Below are 15582 nucleotides of genomic sequence, written 5' to 3'. Positions count from 1 at the left end.
GTGTTCAGTTTTGGGCCCCTCATCACAAGAAGGACATTGAGGGGTTGGAGCATCTCCAGAGAAGGGCTGAAGCATGTCCAGAGAAGCTGGTGAAGGGTCTGGAGCCCGGCTGAGGGAACTGAGATTGTTTAGCCTGGAGAAGAGGAGGCTGAGGGGAGACCTTATCACTCCCTACAACTTCCTGACAGAAGACTGTAGAGAGGCAAGGGTCAGCTTTTCTCCCAAGTCACAAGTGATAGGATGAGGGGAAATGGCCTCAACAGAGGAGGTTTAAGTTGGGCATTAGGAAAAATTTCTTCACCAAAAGGATTGTCAAGCATTGAAACAGGCTGCCAAGGGAAGTGATAGAGTCCCCATCCATGGAGATATTTAAAAGATGTGTAGATGTGGTGCTTAGGGACATGGTAGTAGACTTGGCAGTGCTCTGTTATGGCTGAACTTGATGATCTTAAGGGTCTTTTCCAATCTAAATGATTTTATGATTCTATGGTCATGAACTTGCAGAAACGTTGACTGGAAACTTCAGGGAAAAGCAAGTGAGACTTGGCAAGGGATGGCACAGCTGCAAAGCATCTTTCCTGATCTTGCTGAGCAGAGCTCTGCTCCTCCAGATACACGGCCTGTGCTGCAGAGACTGGAGCAGTGACCTTTCTTCTGCAGCCTGGAACAGATGAGTTTGAGCTGGTTCACAGGGGATTTGGGGGCCAACCAAGAAGGTTGGACGGGGCTGATCTAGTTAGCGGTGTCCCTGCTCGCTCTAGGGGGGTTGGACTAGATGACCTCTAGGGGTCCCTTCCAATCCAAAACATTCTATGATTCTATTCTATGAAAATCTTCCAATAAATGAGAAATCATTATTTGTTTGGTATCAGACCAGATTGCATCCATATTCTTCCTCTGTTGGAGCTTGGCTATAGTTTATTTCACTTGTGTAACAATCCTGGTCCTATCTCAGAAGGGTGGGTTTGCATTTTGGATAATTGCCTGATCAGTGGTAGGATGGGACCCCTCAGCACTTTCCCATGCAGTGCATGTAGTTTGTACCACGGGCCTTTTTTCAAGGGGGTGGTGTTGTGGGGGAGGTAAAATGTGGGGGCTCATTTTGGCTTCATTCAGCCCATAATTAATTTCTTGCCATAATTCTAAAAGTCATGGGTGGGTGACACCATTTTGCACACAGCAGATGTTTCTGTTACATGGCTCATACTTGGGCTACAGCTAGAATTTCTCCAGTTAGAATTGAACAAAATATGTCACAAAAGCAAAGCCAAGGGTTAGGGGTTTGTGGGTTGGTTTTGGTTTGGTTTTTGTTTTGTTTGGTTTGGTTTTTTTCTGGGTATTTCTCCATATGGGTCCTTTCTGCCACTGTCCCACAGTTAAGAAAAGTAATCATCCCTACGGTCCCTGAAGCTGCCACAAATATCTGTAGAGAGCAGCTAACTCTTTAAGGCAGCTGTCAGGGCCCTGATGACACCCATAAGCCTTACAGACCCTGACCAACCTCCCATGGAACCTCCCTGACACCCATAGCACCCTGAGAGAAGTCAGGGGATGGAGACAAGAATGAGGCCATTTCCCTCCTGCTTAGGAGGACCAAGAAGCAAGAGCTGCCCCTACGGACTTGGCACCCAGGAGAACAGAATCAGGCTGCATGCATGATGGAGCAAAGTGTGGCCTGGAGACACGTTGCCCATGAGACACAACTCATAGGTAAGGTCCCCACATGTCACTTGGACGCACATTCTTACTTCCCAGGTTCTTCGTGGATCTCTATAACTGGCTCCTGCTAGTAGCTCCCTACAGAAAACACATGCAGGGGATGGGAGTGGGAAGCGGGGGGAAAGTAACTGGAAGAAATCTCTGAAGAAATTTGGAGAGAATGTAAAAGCACAACAAACTGCTTTTCTGGTGATTACAAACCCCACATATAACAGAAATCCTCTCTTTGTTTCTCACTCCAGCAACTGATCTTATTGTTACAGTTTGTTAAACTCTTATATCACAGACAGCAGCATGGTCTGGCCAATAGCCTGACCCTGGGAAAGCTCAGTCTCAGGCCTCAAGCTCCTAGAAATTAAAAATTGTGCTCAGATGGGAAAGCAGTGTTCACCAGCAGCACACTCCAGCCAGTCTCATGAAGGTGGCTGTACCTACCTCAGCGGACCAAGGCAGGACTTCAGCATGTGTGGATAGGTCACCTGCTGAGTTTGTGAGCTGTTGCTGTTACTCTGCTATTGATGTAGTAACAGCTAAGCTGAGATGTAAAGATGTAAAAGGAAGAGTGGGGAGCAGTTAACCTCCCTCAGACTGATGGGCAAAAAGAAATCCTTGTCCTTATAGCACCACAGAGGAAAAAAAAACCCAAACCACATTTTTCACAGTGGCATTGTCTTTTTAAATCTTTACAACTCTCTTAGTAAACACCTGTGATCCAGAGAGCACTGAAATTACTCAACAAAGACTGGGAACGCAGACCTGTCGGTGAGCTCTGGCTGTTTCTTCGTTTTTAAATCCAAAGCCACAGCTTTTAGCAAAAACAATATCTGAGCAAGCCAAGCTGAAAGCCTTTGCATAGAGCACATCTGGGAGCGAACACAAAGGGGATAGCGCAGCCGGTGATGCCATCTAGCTGCTGCATTGCCTGCAGGTGATGCTGGCCGCGGTGGTGGGCCCGTCAGCACGCATGGACCTTCCTGAAACAGCTTCTGGTTGTTATACCTTCCACTGGAAAACAGGTTTGTTTTCACTTGAGGCATGAGATAAAAGGCTGGTGTTTCTGCACCACTTGTGTTTTATTATACTTTCAATCCATTCTTGTTTTATTCATACTGCTTCTCTCCTTTCTTCTGATTTTAATCAGCTCTGATTTTAGTCAGATGCTGCCGCGATTACCTCTAATTCTCTTTCCACCAGTACTGGAAATATCTCCTCCTCCTTTCTCGCTACCTGCGCACCGTCAGCCAGCTTTCCTCTCCTCTTGACCTTCCTGGTAATAAATATAACTATTCCTTTCACAAAACAGACATGGGCTCCTGTGCGCACCTTTAGGAAAATAAATGGCCAGGCCCATTCCTCAGGCAATCCAGGTAGCCCTGGATTTCACTGACAGCACAGCTGTACCCATTGCCTTTTTCCCCTCTCTCATGTCCCAATAAACTGACAATAAGGAGGGGATTATCCATTCAAATTTTGATGTTTCTCTGCCACTATTGAAAAAGAATATGTGAAATAACTTAGGCAATAAGAAAACCTTTTGATGCGGATGGGGACTGTTACTCACGAATGTTTCAGCAGTTCTAAAGACGATTTCATTTTGAAAGCGCTCAGCTCCCAGCAGACTCCGTAAGCCACAGAAGACCTCCTGGATGCTCACATCATCCAAGGATCCAGGCTCTAAAGCCATCCAACACCTGTGCAAACAGAGCTAGTATTACACAGGCAGCGTGCCCTGCCATAACATCCACCGTTCTGGGCTTCATGCAAAGGACACACATCTTTCCAAGGGGATCCAATGCAGTGGTGTTCAGGGATGACAGTGTACCCACATGGTGAAAAACGAACATAAGGTGATCTCAGGTCTCACAACAGCAGCATGGGATGCCCAAGTTTCTGCCATGGTTCATTTGTCCTGAGGTACTCTGAGCTGCCAACTGCCTGGCCATGGGGGCAGATACTGCATTCTGATTCATACATGGCAGATGTGAAATATCTGTAACTCAGTTGGAGCTTGTTAGCCCCTCAAGATTCCTCTGCCTTTTCCAGGAACTGGTCTATGCCTACAGAATATGGCCCCTGCCTCTGTCACTGTATGTGAAATGCAGCCAAAAAGCCAGGGACTGTGCTCAGCACTCAGGAAAGGATCCACTGGGAAGGGGCTGATGGGCTATCCCTAGAAAATCACACGCTACTCAGCATCAGCAGTCAGCTGCTCTAATTTTGCTTGGGGGTTGCCAGTCTCTATGCATTCATTCTTCCAGAACATGACAAGGGAGAGGTGGCAGTAGTGGTGTGATAAAAGAAGGAAATGGATGGCTGAGTTAATGGTAATGACAGACCAACTTGGGCTCGTTAGAAACCAGGGCAATGCAGGATAAGCTGCTGCTAACACTTTTGACAGAAAACTGAAAACCACATTTATTTGAAGAGGATGAATGTGTGCAAATGCAGACAAGCAGAACTCGGAAAGCAGCTCTGCACACTGGGCTGTCCGAAGCCCCTCTATGCTAGGAAACCCCTCTACATTACAGAGTATTCACCTTAACCCATTTCTTCTCTACTGATCCCAGTAATTCCCTTCTGGCCAGAACATAAACCCCCGAAAGGCGTTCAGCCCTGCCTTCAATGTGTATCACTGGTTTGTTTGCAGGTGACGAAGCAAGGTGTTGGGCTGTGACTGGAGTTAGGACCGGTGGCTTGGCCCTTCATACTGCAGTGAAAGCTTGATCCCTTGCATTGTAAGACCCTATTTTCAAGCGCTTACGACTTTGCCAAACTATAACCATTTGGAATGAAATTTTCCATGCCAGGTATCTGCCTCAGGCTGAAGTTTTTGGAAAATGACCACAAACTCAGCCGTTTCCAATAATGAGGGTAAGGAAAAATTCATTGTTTTGTCCAAGTTAAAAAGCAATTGTGACCTTTTCTTTGAAAAGCTCTGGCACCCCTCTTCCTTGGAGCAGGAACTTGTTAGAGGGTTGCCTTTCATCAGAGATATCCCTTTTGCCCTCCTGAAAATCTGCCCAAATTTGGCTACGTTACATGCTTTTGGGGAGCTGAATTTGCACATGCCCAGTGGATAACTAAGAGATTCCTTTAATTTTAGCAATTGAACCCCTGAAGTTTCCATCCTGCCCGAGCAGGTTTCAACCTCAGGTCAAGTGGGACTTCCCTTGCAGATTCAGCTGCAGACTTCGGCAGCCTACGGCAGGGCCAGGCACTTGAAGGGAGAGCTAGGAGTCTGTCTCTTTTGCGCTCTCAGTGATATTCATTGGGGTGAGACAACGTGGAGGAAAAAAAATTCCTGGATTAAAATGCAGAAAGGACAAGAGACAGGTGTGTGGGTGGTGATGAAGGAGTGGAAGATTCAGGAATCCTCCCGACAAGATAAGAGGAAGGACAGGACCAGGGATGGCATGTGGATGTGGAACTGCAGCATGGGGTGGAGGACAGGGCAGTGGTGGGAGGCAGAGGGACATGGTGGCTGTGGAGGATGGGTGAAATGAAGCAGGAGAGGAGAGGAAGAGGCTGGAGAAATCTTTTCTCACCTGAGAACTTGGTTCCCTGGAACAAGCTGCAGAGCCCAGGGTCAGCATTTTTGCCTGCCACATCTAATGTGTGAAATGCACAGCTTCAGCCCAGACACCAAAATGAATATGTATCCTTTACATTAATCTTCACAGCTATTCAGTAAAAAGGGATTCATTTCCTTCACCTCTGAATGACGCTGTAAAAATGAATTAAAGACCAGCCATAAAAGCAGAGTGCCATGGGAAAAAAATGCATTAGAAAATCAATAACTCTTCATTTAGGGCAGCACTTGAATAGTGGGACGCAATAAAAAGGTATTTTATAACAGAGGACAGAGTGGAAATTCCACAGCTACCTTTAATTCCAGCATTGCCTTAGCTGTTTGCTGTTAAAATGTCAAAGTCAGGTGTTATGCTTGTACTGTTAGCTTTTTTTAATTGCCTAATTTTCTTGGCAGTGCTGCCATTGTCTGTAGGCACTGACTGAGAGTGCCAGCTTGGGCTTCAAAATGCAAAACTGCAACAAGCATGGATAGTGGCACAGGCTGGGATCTGATGTTGGGACTGGTGATTTAGAGACAAAAAATCTGGGGTCGAAGTTGTTCAGAAAGGTAAGCAAGACTCGACTGTATCTTCTCGAAGGCTGATTTGGACTGAAGGAAAGAGCTGATCACTCTAGAAGAGGAGGCAGTCCTGGAAAACTCTCCTTCTGTCTACAGCATTTTCTTCAAACATTTTTTTCAGGGATACTTAGAAAGGGATGTAAAAGAAGCACATCTATCATCATATCATTAGATTCAAATTCACTTTATAGGAGTTTGCATTTCCACAAGAAAATTTCTAAGCTTCTGCAAATTAAAAAATCTTTGAAAAATCTGACCAATATTTTTGGAGAAGAACTTTTGTCCCATCGACATGTGTGTGCTGACACAAGGAAGATTACAGACTTCAGCATGTATTTGCCTGAAGTTCTTTGTACGGCATTTGCTAAACGCTTATGGCTCTGCCATGGGCACCCACACAGTTTCCTAAGACAGAGACTGGGGATGCTAAGCGTGACCCCATGCCTCAAACTTGTGGAGACTGGGCTAATGGCAAGAACTTGTTAACATAAGAATGCTGATAACACAGTTAATATTTGACACTAAAGAAATTATTTTATAGAAAGGGGAAAACTTGGTGTTTCAGTGTTGTAGCAGTCACATGAAGGGGACTTTCTCATTGTTTGACTGTCCGTGGGATGTTTGTGTGTCCTACCTCAGTGACTGGGCACAAAACTTCTGTTTTGAAGAGTGACCTCCATCAAGCCCTGCTACCTCCTGCAGCCTCCCGTGCAACAAGAATACTCTCAGCTTCTTGCTGCTTCTGAAAAAAGGCCCTCTATTTTTCTTCACATCTCTTGCATTTGCTACCTACATTGCTAGCCTCAGCCCAGATCCAGAGCCAGTCCCTCTGAAGGCCTTTGCTTTCTGCCCTTACAGGCGAAGCCACTGGACGTCACCACTGGTCCATGAATCTGGCTTGGTGTCTCAAATCTCTTCCCAAGACCGATAGGCTGACTCAGAAGTTCCTGCACAGCCATTCTGCACGTTTTGGTCACTCTAGGCTCCTTTGAAAACCTCCAGGCATCATTAGAATAGGTTAATGACTGCTTAGCATATGCTAATAGTTCCCAGATGGGAAATGTTGCTCTGCATTGAGTGGGACCAAAAGAAGCAAAGGAGACTTTGAGTGTTACTGAGCAGCTTAACATGCATCCCTTATTGGCCCTGACAGCAGAGAGCGTATCAACATGTCAGCAAACTGGGTAAGCCAGCGAGAGAAATGGCAATTTGTCAAAATATTAATTCAGGGATGCACAGAAATACGCAGTCCTGCCCTCAGCCATAGCGGCACAAGGTCAGAGCCAACCTGGAAATCTGTTGTGTGCTTACCGGGCTGAGGAAACAACACCTTTTTCTCACATTTACTTTTGGGTTATTTTTGACTGCTTGGGAGGTGCTCAAATATTATGTGATGGGAACTACACAAGCACTGAGGCTGAATAGGGGACACATTTTTTCTTGTGGGAGACGTCTCATATATGCAAGAGTAGCAGTAATTACTAGGCAATTTTTACCTTAAACCATCACCACCAAAGCAGCCTTTGTGACTATTATTTCCCAATAGGTCTCTGGACCTGGGAGGATTTCATGGTTACTTATTTGCAGGCCACTGGGGAGAGGACATTAACCATGCTGAATTTATCCTATCCATCAGCCTTTGGGCAGCCATCTGTGCTTCTCTTTATCCAGCGGGCTAACTACAGAGGGGCAACAGGTTTTTTTTCTCACTGTCCTCATTCTTCCAGAGTCAGTAAAATTTTTCAAAGCATCAGAAGCTCAAAAGTGCAGGAAACTGCTCTCACCACAGTCTGGAGTGTGGGTTCAGCTTGAGTGAATATTCAGATGCTTCTCCAAAGCTTATCTGGCCTAGCCAAAACCTCCTGAATTTACAAAATTGGGCTGGGCATTTTATGAGAACAGGATCTCTTACAAGATTTTCAGTATTTCCTCTGCTGACTAGAAAATACCATGGGATCAGCTTGGAAACCAGAATAATTTATTTTCATTAAAAATGGATCATAATGTTTCCAGGTTCTAAAAAGATTCAAAGCTAATTGGCTTGTAGAAATCAATCGAAAGTGGAGGAGGATGACTCCTTTTATTTTTACTTCCTTAATCCAGCTTGCTCTTCTCCAGTAGCATCCAAAGTAACTCTGCCCTTGGCAGCCGCGATTCCCATTCCAAACCCAACCCTCCCCTTGGTCTGATGTTGCCTTGCTGTTGCAGCACCTTCTCTTGAAATAAATTATTAACAACTTGTAAATTCTAAGCCAGCAATTATACTCCAAAAGGTCAGGCAGATCAAATGACTTCCACATCAGCTCAAAGCTCCTCCACCAAAAATGAGATGAAAGCACTGGTGTGCCTGATCCTTATTCCAGTCTTGCGTCCCAGGTTTCAAAGGCCACCCTTTGGTTTTGAGGATGAGGATGGGCCGTCAGATATCTTGAAGGGTTTTCCTATGGTACTGACAGTTTGTGTGCTCTTTTGAGCGCATGTCAGATCTTTAGCGTTTACACTCATCAGGGTGGCCTTTCTGTTGTGTTCACAACTGAGCTGGCTTTATCTCTGCAGCAAAAACTGAAATGTTATCTACCAACAAAGCCTGGTTGAAGCTTTGCTGAGAGACATGGCTGGCACTGTTTTGCTGAAGAGTAGGTGCAGCAGCTACATCATACTACTCACTACATCTTCATCTGGCACACACCATCCAGTCTCCTGGGGAACACCTCAACAGCAAAGGTTACTTGCAGTTCTTAGAAACTTTCCCCAGAAGAGGCTGTTTTCCTGTTGTTGCCTGTAAGAAGGAACATAGTCCCTCTGGTGACTGCAAACACATGAAAGATAGATGCCAAGTGTGGTGGAGATCAACCTTGCTGTGACCCACAGGATGGAGCCAGGAAGTCTGCAGTGGCTGCTCATACCTGCTCTGTCTTCCTATTTTCAGTTTGACTTTATTATTTGTTTCTCCCCTGGTGAGTGGCTGACTTTGATGACTGAATTGTCCCTTTAATGACCCAGGAGATGGTCAGTACCTAATGGTCATCTGCTTTGTACATAGATTGTCACATTCCACTATCAGTGCCAATGGGAGTTAGCAAAGGTGATCAGAATGGGGCTGCTTTTGCTCCTGTATTCCCAGTTGCATGCTGCAAGGGAAAGCATTGATGCATGCGCATACAGCCTCTTCTAGGAGGCAGTAGCAGCAGTGTTAGAGCTTTTTTCACACTCCAAGGAAAGCCAAAGTCAACTTCGAAGAATAAAACACAGTGGCTGTGACTACTTCAGAGAAAAGTGAGATCTGGCCAGGCCTGGACCGCATCCACACATCACAGCTGGAGAAGCTGCAGCACTGCCATAATGAGAAGAAGCAGCCACTGACCCCACAGAACAAGTTAATGTGTAAAAGCTGCTTCAATATCCTGCTCTGGACTACAGCTTTTTATTTTAAAAATCCTGCTCAACTTCAAAAGTTGCAGAGATTAAAGAATTCTCGGGGAATTCTCCCAGCAGCAAACAGATGAGAGTGTAAGTTCACTGGCCACTTTAATGCATTCAGTAGAGAATAATTGTACAACAGCATTGTAGGTGATCTGCAGTGCTTCTGCCAGTGGTTTTGCCTGTACTGCCTGGCTGCCTAACAGTGATGTGTTAAAACCCAAAAGATGGTACAACACCTAGCCTTTGGGAAAACACTTCGGGGGGGGGCTGATTTAAGGTCAACAAGTTGCCATGAGCTTAATTCCACTCCCATGTAAGTGGGACATTTTCAGGACATCAGAGCTAGCTAGTGATATACATACACATACATCTACATCCTTATGAATATATAAAGAAAATGGGGACTATTCTGACAAGAAATTACTAAAAAAACCAAGGGAAGCTCCCTTTAGCCAATGGACGAACCACCTCTCCCAGTGCAAATCTGAGACCAATGAGGCTAACTGAGTTGTTGGATATATAAACTGAGTTAGCAATATTTTAGACACTGCTGAGATCAGGAATGAGTTGTGGTGCCACCTGCAACCCCAGAAAGATGATGGAAGCATCTAGAAAAATGTCTGGAGAATGATCCAGTGGGGAAAAAAAAAAATCTTTGCTGTAGAATTACCAAACCAATATATAGACCCTATTAAACAGAAGACTTGGGGAAACTTCACTGCAGTCTATAGCTGTAAGTGTTAAGAAGGAAGTGTGTATCTGAGAGAGAGCTGTTCAAACTAGCTGAGACAGAATGAGACCCTGTTACTGAAAATAGGTATCAAATCAGTTTCAATTGGAAATGGAAATAAAGGTTTAATGATGAGCCAGCCATCCAACAAAGCAGTTGTATTTGTGAGGTGGATTCTACATTCCTGGAAATTAAAATCAAAATTGACTTCTCTTTTAAAATATCCGCTAGCTCAAACACCTATGTTATTAATACAGAGAAATTTAAACAGATTAAACTAAATAATTTCTAAAAGACCAGACTTCCTGGTTTTACAATTCTGCAACAAAAAAGCAACAACAGAGAGGTTGATGCTGGGTTTAAGTTGCTTAGTTAGCCCGTAACGCTTGAAGCTGAAGCAACATCTTTGAAGCTCGGGGGACTGCGCTGCCGCCTAGGTGTTAAGAAGTCATGTAGGTGGATACCGAGGATTTATTCAAATTCCTTCCTGCTGTCACACCCTGGTACGGCTCAGGCTGTTAGAGAGATGCAACATTCCCTGCACACGGTGGTGTCAGCACATAGCAAATAATTTCTGACCACAACAGAGCCTCAGGTCAGATATATCTGGGCACAGTGGAGTCTCAGTGAAAGAGCTGCATTCTTTCCCTTCTGAAAGTCGAGATATGAGCGCTTTAAATCTGTATGTCTGTTCTGCAATCATCCCCTTCAAAGGCAAAGCAGTGCCTCCCTCCAAAGAAATCTAGGCAGGGAAAAGGCAAAGCTTCAGCAAGGAAAGACAACTCAAAAGACAGAACTTTATAAGAAGGTGTTTTTTACAGTTTCCCTCTCCTTGAGTCCCAGAAGACCTCTTTCAGCAAAGCACGAAGCCCATCTACCAGCTGGGACTGCACAGGGCACCCCAGCAGTAAGTGGAGTTCAGAGAGCACAGGGGAGCTGTCACAGGGCAACTAGGACTTCTCCTTATCCAAATTATAGTGGAACAAAAAATCTAAAATACCCAGAAAAGTACTGGCGAAACTCAAACAGAGGGCAAAGGAATAAAAAATTAACCCAGTGGGAGGCTAGGCCTGTGTCACCCTCCCTGACAGCCATCTGTCCCGTGTCCTCCTCTCCTGCACACTGCATGGTTCATGTTCCTCCTTCTCCTGGTCAGAAAACCTTGGCAACAAACTCATTGACTGGTGCAAGGATCCAGGTGAAGTTTTGGGAAGTGGCATTTTTTGTGCCCTCAGCACACTCACCTCACGTGTTCTGTGGTAAATGTTTAACTGGGACCTTTCCACTGTGAGCTGATTGTTAACATGGATTTCACACCACCAAAAGAATGTGTGAAGTCTACAAAGACAGACATTGTCTGCTTTGTTTAACAAACGGCATTATTTCCTTCTGCCTAGCAACCCCTAACAGGGCCAGAGGATTTGTAACGGGGAGTTGGAGTGAGCTAGCAGGACTGAGCATTTCAAACCAGCAAATAGATCTCATGCTTTCATAGCACTTAACAGCTCAGACAAGAACTTGCAAAAGGATAAAAAAAGAAGGGCTTTTTCAGTCCAATAACAGTAAAAGAACTCCATAAACTCAGATGCTTAGCAATTCATCAGAACTGTAAGAAAATATAGCTTTCAACAGCATTTCAAAATACATTTTTTGAAAGACTAATTGCTTTGTATATATTTCCATGCAGACAGTAAGATTGTCACCTTACCATGCCCCTAATTTCCACAGTGAGAACTAATATAATAATGTAATAATGTTACTGTAAACATTAACAGATCCATAAATCTGTGGCATTTTCTCACACTTCTTCATAGTCATCATAATTCTCTTTATGTCTCTGATATGTTGAAACTGAAAGAATATCTGCATTTGAGAACTTGCTTCTTTTATGCCTTGAAGTTATTAAGCTTGCTTACAGCCAATCCATATGAGCCAGGCTGTCATTCATGGAGAAGGTACAGCAGGATGAAAGCAAGACGCTAGTAAAGGATTAAATCTTGGCTTGATCAGCAGCTGACTTGTAGGTCTTGTACATGCAGTAGGGTTGGGGAGGGGAAGGGGGGACACTTCTATGTGTAAATTTGTTTGTCAATCCAGGATCACCTGACAAGATGGTAATGCACTGGCAAGACCAGAAAGCATCTTAGGGAACAGCAAGAGCTGGATGCTCTGCAAGGGATGGCAAACCAGAGCCCAGGGTGACAACAAGGCCACTAGGGAGGTGATAACACCAAGAGCCCCCTCTCAGAAGTCCATGAATGGTAGTCAGGGTCAGCCACAGCCCATGGTTTACCAGACAGGTCCACAGTGATAAGGCAGAGCCAAGGCCAGCTCAGGTCAGCAGGTTGGGGTGAGGATGAGCAAGGTGCAAGACTGGACACTGGCATTCCCACAGCGCAGTTCAGGAAGGTGCCAAGGGTAAAGGCCTGAGCTTGACTGCAGCTGCTGGACAAAGTGGAGGAGACCCCAGCCAGGCTTCTCACTGGTTTTTCACAGAGTTATTCTCAGCAGTCTGATCCCAGGCTGCCCATTTGCACCAGGTGAGAGTTGGCTGTGAGGCCAGGTAGCCCAAGCCCCAGAAGATGGAGGATGAGGATACAGAGCCCTTTGGTGCATACAGGGCATGGACAACACTTACTTATGACTTGATGCCTTTTCAGCTTCCTCCTGGGATGGAAGGGGCAGAGGGGGATTGACTATGTTCACATACATCCCTTTGGGTCACTAGATTTAAAGACCTCAGAAGAATCACCTGTCAGTGAGGTTTAAAACACTCACATGGAGGCAAGTGCTTGGTGCTCCCAGAGATGCATTCCACAGCCAGGAGATGCCATGACACATGTGAAATGTAGCTCAGCTCAAGGGGAGACCAGGCAAGTACATAAAAGAGAAATCCATTGAGGGTTACCAAACACACAGAAAATGCAACCAGCTGAAGAAATTTCCAAGCTGAAGACAGAGGTTAGGAGGCTGCTCCAGGGAACCATCCTATTTGCTTTTCCTGGCTTTGCTCTTCCCTATCACTTGCAGCCACTGCTGGAGACAGGATACTGAGTTGGAGGAGACCTTGGTCTGACCTGGGACAGCTGCTTTGATGAACTTCCTCATCCCACTAAAGGATCAGTTTCATCCCTTTTAAATTAGGAGTGATTCAGGCTCCCTACACAGTTATTAGGGAGAGATGAACCTCAGCAAAAGGCTCAGCCAAGACTCATCTTCCTCCATTCATCATATAAATACCATTCCCTCAGAGTTCCAGTGCTATGTAGGATGAATCTGGGTCCTAATATAATTTCCAATCTTACTGCAAAAATAAGACGATAAAAAAAGAATTTTCAAAGTCTTACCTCTTTGAAAATTACACATGAAAGTCTAAATACCTTATTTTCCTAAATAATTGCAAATCTGGACACCTAATTTCACCCCTGCTGTAAATGATATAGTATTATAAAAAGCTCATCTAAGAAGACATCTAATGGTAATATTGATAAGAACAATTCTTAGACATATAAATATAAGGAGGGGTTTTTGTACAGACAGATGTTCTATTTTCTTGATATTGATCAAATAAGAATTTTTTTTGCAGAGATATTTTTGTATGCCACAGAGGTACCTTACATTATCTCCTGTATATTACAGGTAAGTTCTAACCAGGCACAGCCCTGTGAATTACCATAGAGTCCCTTTTACTGGTACTGCTTCTTTTATTGCTCTGCCTGAAAAGGCAGATACCCCATTTACCCGCACCCAATTAAACACTGGGGACAGGCAAAACAAAGCCTCAAACAATTAAGAATCTCGCTACAAATGGCCTAGCACAGCATGTCCCAGCTGGAGCTGTCTGCACCCAGTCAGAAGGCATCAGAATGTGTCTGCAAAACAGCTAGAAAAAAACAATAGCACATACTCACAGCCACACACAGGCAAGGCAACAAAATAGAGAAAATACAAATATTCAATGAACGTTCAAAGCTTGGCCCAACTTTCATTTAACTGTAAGTGAAAGCCATTATTGCAATACAGCACAGGATGGCCTTGATTTTTTTTCCCCCCCAAACCTGGTATAGTTCTGTGGGATTTTAGGGACTACAATAAAATTTAAAACCAACAAACAAACAAAAAAATCACGGTGTTCAAGTTCTCTTTTAAAAGCTGGGATTTAGAACTTAAAGTTTAGGCAAGTGGTACAACCCCAAGTGTTTGGTAATTAAGCATGGGTAATACATCTATACACAGGGATGCTCACACAAGCAAAATAGCAGTGAACTTCATTTCTGTCCTGCACATCACATGGATTCTGTGATTATTTTAACAGCAACATTTGTTTTTCCTTATTTCCATTGTTTAATTGGAACAAAAACAACCTGCGGTCTCACCCACAATAATCATAAATCTCCCAGTTCAGAAGTCTTTTCGAGATCTTGGGCAGTATGAGAGCTCAGGCAGTCCAGGAAGTGTTTATACAGATAAGAGATTGCAGGAGGGAGGGTAGTACGTGATTCATGTGGGATTTCAGCTGTTCTGGGGCTCAGAGGGACAACGAGCACGGTGCGGATTGCAAAGAGGGCTGTGGGTATCATAGCACCATGCAACCTTGGTCCACTTTTAGGGGCTTTCTCCTGCTTGAGATACCAGGCAGATGCAGTGAGTAACAGGCTGGGAAAGTTTGGTCTCATGTGCATGCCCAGATTTGGGACCAAGAGGCTCCCAGCAGAGCTGTGCACCTGCAGGCAGATCCACAGCAGTGCTGTAGCAAGCATCACATTAAGAACAGTGCACAGGCAACTTGAGGAGACCTGAGCACCTTTTACACTGCCTGGAAAGCTTGTGGTGGAAGAGTTAAAGAAATGCATAGCACATTGCGTGGCTTACAAACAAAAGCCAAAGTAAACAAAAAGCAATAACTTATCCCGCAGAAGTCATCGATTTCCCCTATTCTCACACCAAGTGCTGCAGAGTCAGGAATCTGTGTCTGCAGCCAGCACCAGGAAATCCTGACTCCTGGGGTCTAAAGCTCAAGGGATCATTAACCGCAGCAGAATAGCGCATGGGCAGGAGCACGGCTGGGAATGAGACACGCAGGAACCTCATGTGGACAGAAGGAACCCTGCAAAAAGGACAATACACGAAAGAGAGGGCATCAAGCTAATTCCTCTGTTGCTTTCACACTGGGAGAGTGAATCACAGCTTGAGAGGGCAATGGGCAGCGAGAAATGTGAAATAACACATCAAGGTGCTGAGAGCTTGAATTCTGGGGCATTGATTTCATGCAGTTATATACAGCAGAGAAAAGAGGGCTCTTTTTAAGTCGTTAAAATAATAAAGGAAAACATAATACTAAAGTTTTTTAAACTAATTAAAGGAATATGCCACCAAAGTTTCTAAATGAATTTGCACTGGGAAACTTTTTGAAGTTGCTGAATCCAATGTAAGAGCACGGGAGTACAGTGACAGGAGCCTTCCCACTTGCACATGGTGAGCAAGTAATTTAATTAAATGCAAGAAATACAGGAAGTTTCCTTAACCCAGCCAGGAGACATGTTGTGATCCTGAAAAGGAA

At 44.6% G+C, this 15582-nt stretch overlaps 1 long non-coding RNA gene across 1 annotated transcript; it reads left to right on the top strand.

Moving 5' to 3' along the window:
* The first annotated feature begins 272 nt into the window (after positions 1–272).
* LOC118453167 lies at positions 273–15180 on the top strand. Its single transcript, XR_004843100.1, has 3 exons — positions 273–489; positions 8876–8878; positions 15168–15180. It is a non-coding gene; the product is annotated as an uncharacterized LOC118453167 (long non-coding RNA).
* The last annotated feature ends 402 nt before the right edge of the window (positions 15181–15582 follow it).

This window comes from Egretta garzetta, unplaced genomic scaffold (genome assembly GCF_000687185.1).
Source record: "Egretta garzetta isolate BGI_Z169 unplaced genomic scaffold, ASM68718v1 scaffold59, whole genome shotgun sequence".
Lineage (NCBI taxonomy): Eukaryota > Metazoa > Chordata > Aves > Pelecaniformes > Ardeidae > Egretta > Egretta garzetta.
This window is presented reverse-complemented; position numbering and strand designations above follow the sequence as displayed.